The following is a 4,311-nucleotide window of genomic DNA, read 5'->3' as shown; positions in this document are numbered from 1 at the left end:
TACAATTATTTTATTTTATCCGTAAATAAACTGGAACTTAAAATTAACTATATAGCTTACCAATAAGAATAAGATTACACTTTTGAGGGACTCGATCTAATTTAATAATAATGATGACGATATTAATCATATTTATTATGAGAAATGCACAACATTAGCATCTGGCTAATAAAATAGCAAATATATTGAGCAAAATAACAAGGGATTAGTGAGGGTGGATCACTTCAGAATGGCAGCAATGAGGCTTTCTTTGCTTTGAGTTACGATTCAAAGATTGCGTGTCACCCTCAACCAATTCCATTGTTGAAGCAATTCCTAAAGTTGTGCTATGAACCAAGTGTTTTTTTTTACATTAAAGTTTAGATTACGAGTGGTTCTCTTAGTCTAAGGTTAGTGTATATCTAAGATTAAGTTGATACTTATATAAGTATTTACAGATTGTCCACAAATAGTGAATGTGGTAGGATTCAAACTTGACATTATAAGTTCAAATTTCTAAATTACAACCACTTATGTCAGCCCTCGTTGCATGAACCAAGTCTTTATTTATCCATGAAATCCTAGTTCAATTTCAAGCTAAACAAATAGATCTTAATGTTTTTGTTTTTATTTTAAATTGACAGATTAATAATTATACTATGACCATTATTTTGTTCTTATTTATATTTTTTTTATCTCTTGAAGTTACCTAGTGAACTATATTATTATATGTTAATGGCAGCTACTAGAAGCTATAAAGCTATAATTGCAAGCAGAATTTAGTGAGGACGTACATCCTTTTCAAAGATTTGGTGGAAAGATCTCCAAAATAATGTGATTTAACCGATCTTCAAATACATAAGAAAATGGTAATATTGAAAAGAAAGCATGGAATAAAAATGGCTAGTGCGACATGATCAATTTCAATTTCACTTGACAAATTTAGCACCTGTTAGGTGGAAGATCAGTTGCCAGATAAAAAGAGAAATTCTTTATCTACTAATCAAGTCATATAATAAGACAATTATGAGATGGTAACCACTGTTTTCTTTAACCTATGCTTTTGTTTTTAATTCCAATCTAACTAACCTATGTACTATATATATATGTGAACCAATATTAGATTTTCATCTATATATGCCAGGAAAATGCATTTTTACATAATCCCATTTTGGAAAGGAGAAAATGTAACAATATCATTTTCACTATTTTTCTTATAAGCATAATTATGGTATCTTCTGAATTTTCTTTGTACTTTAGGATTTTTGGAGAATCCAAGAAGAGCATCTCTGAATATAGAGCTTTTGAAGATTAACACTCATTAAAAAAATCATGACCTCTTGACATAACCGTTGACATGCTAAAGTGATTTATCAAAGTTAAATCTATTATCAGTTAATCAATTCTATTTGGCATGCTAACCTATAAGCAGCTTTAGTTATCCTACGTTTGACACCAACATTGAGACAAACCATAAAATCTCTAAGCTCTATCAAGAGAGGGATCCAGAACCTATTCTCTCATCTATTCCTCGTTTACATCTTAATGAAGGTAGAAGAATTTAACACTTGTCAGTAATCATCTAACCACTGACCGTGACTCTCTATCCAAATTAGAATATATGAATCATCTAAGTTTATAAGACATAAAATTTTACCACCGACTATGACTCTTTGTTCAAATCAAAATAGATGATCGCCTATAGTTGTTATAACTCATTTATTCCAGCAACAATAATGATTACATAGCATTCCAGTCATCTCCGGTAGATAAAAACTGTAAATTTATAGTATACATATTTTTGACATTTATCTCAGTAAGTTGGCCAGGGTAAACACAGTGTGGCGCAAGGAATCAAAGGGGAGGGGCATTGAAAACAGTGTTAACATCAACCCCAACTATCAAGTGACCCACAAGTAAATGCAAAAGATGGAAACATGTGATGAAGGAAGAATTGATGTACATAAAAAGGCATATTCAATAATAAAGACAATTGAGAGTACACACATTATCATTTGGACCACCCCTTTTTTTATTTATTTATTTTTTTGAATGAAATTGCTCAATTTTGATAGCAGTGGAATTTAAGAAACATCGGCCCACACCCCTATAAAGAGTTGGGAACGAGGTTGACAGTGTATTGCAATAGCCCCCACCTTATGCTAACCTGCGCCTCGTAGGTGCCAAATCGCCAAAAGCCAACATCTCCCACCCCTACTTTCATAGTCTGTATCCATTGGGAGGGTTAGCATTTTGCTGTAAATGCCACCAAACTTTATACGCCATGTGGGAGAATACTAAGACTTTGTTTGGCACATTCAATTATCCAATAGAATACTCAATTCATAATCAAATCAATTGTTTATGCTGCTCGCATTAATTCAATCAGATATTATGTGTGTTTCTAGTTAATAGCATGCGGGTGTGGGGTTAAAATCTGTAATTAGATTCAATCTTGATTCATTATAAAATGATATTCAAAGTTCAAACAACTCAATTTTTTGTCAATAATATTTTAAGCTAAATTTTAGAACTAACAAAATATATTTTTAAATCCATCAAGTGATCTTAGTGGTTAAAGAGAATGTTATGGGTTCGAGTAACTGCGTCTGTAGGATGTGTGTATTATCAATGATTAAGAAAGATTTTAAACATATGCTACCTTATAATCACTTACAAACTATTAAAAAAATAAAAATATTTAATTTAAATATACATTGATATACTATTTAATTTTATATGATTCAAGTAAAATGCAAACAATGTTTACTAGGAGTGAACAAAACAAGATTCAATTAGAAAAACAAATTGGGAAAAATTTAAGTTTTTGGAGTTATTTAACTAAATTTTGGGTTTGAATTTCAATTTCAAGTCGAGTTCAGAGTTTTAAAGTTCAAATAAATAAAAATAAAAATTTGAAACAATGTCATTTTGATCTTTGTCTAAGTAATTTGATTGTTTTGTAATTTGGTTCATAATTTTATTGTTTCTTCAATTCCTCATTTATTTTAAGTCTATTTTTTTTATCAAATTTGAACTACATGATCCTTAAACCAATGTACAGTACCTATGTAGCGCCAATTCCTTTTTGACATAAAATTTTCTCTTCTTGCAATTTAATTCCTCAATTTTGTATGTTTTCTTTGTTTCCTCAATTCCTCCTTCATTTTAAGCCCATTTTCCCCAAATTTAAAACAAATCCTCATCTATCAATGTATAATACCTATGTAACTATAATTTCTCTTTTTGAATAAATTTTTCTATTTTTTAATTTAATCCCTCAAGTACCTTCAATACTTTTTGAATATCATGGTGGTGTGTCGGGGCATACTATTGAGAATTACCTCGCATTCAAGAGGGTTGTGCAAAGAATGATTTACAAGAATTGGATCCACTTCGACTCAGGAGCACAAAATGTTGCACAAAATCCTTTGCCTAACAATCAAGAGACTGGGATTAATGCAGTCACTACAGATAAAGACTGGCTTTTATGAATTAAAGTCTCATTTGGCTTGGGTATGGAGACAAATGGAAAAAGCAGGGTTTCTTGCACCACATTTTGAAACATCAAGGAGCAGAGAGGGTAACTATTGTTGTTACCACAGTGAAGAAGGGTATGAAGTGCAAGATTACCCGGAGTTTAAGGATTTAATCCAACTCATGATGGATGGGAAGGAGTTGGAATTCTATGACGAAATCCAAGACTCTCCAAAAGCAGATGTTTATGCAATTGAAGAATCATCCGAAAGAGGATATGGTAGGGGATGTCCTTTGGTAATTACCCCTAAAGTGACAACGGAGAAAACACAAGCAAATGTGGTGATCACAGTATCCCGACCTTTTTCCTATAAGGACAACGAGCAAGTACCTTGGAAGTATGAATGCCAAATAGGCACCCTGAAGGAAGATGATAACGAAGTGGGGCATGTTGTAGGGAAACACTACTTCCAAGAGGCTAAGTCCCCCCCAGAGACCGCTTGAACCCTTTAAAGGGGAGTGATGACAATAAACGAGCCAATAAAGGAGGAAGAAGCTATAGAGTTTCTGAAATTTTTAAAGCACAGTGAGTATAGAATCGTAGACCAATTATATAGCATGTTGACACGTGTTTCAATATTGGCACAACCACTAAGTTCAGAGGCACACAGGGAAGCACTTTTAAATATCCTAAATCAGACGTTTGTGCCACAAGACATACCTGTCAACAAGATGGATCGACCAATTAACAATATACAAGCGATAATCTCTTCTCATTTTCTGATAATGAGATTCTGTCTGGAGGAAGAGGTCGAGCTAAGGCATTACACATCACCATTCATTATAGAGGGCACT

Source organism: Hibiscus syriacus, unplaced genomic scaffold (genome assembly GCF_006381635.1).
Source record: "Hibiscus syriacus cultivar Baekdansim isolate YM2019G1 unplaced genomic scaffold, ASM638163v2 tig00002840_pilon, whole genome shotgun sequence".
In the NCBI taxonomy this organism is placed as follows: domain Eukaryota; kingdom Viridiplantae; phylum Streptophyta; class Magnoliopsida; order Malvales; family Malvaceae; genus Hibiscus; species Hibiscus syriacus.
This window is presented reverse-complemented; position numbering follows the sequence as displayed.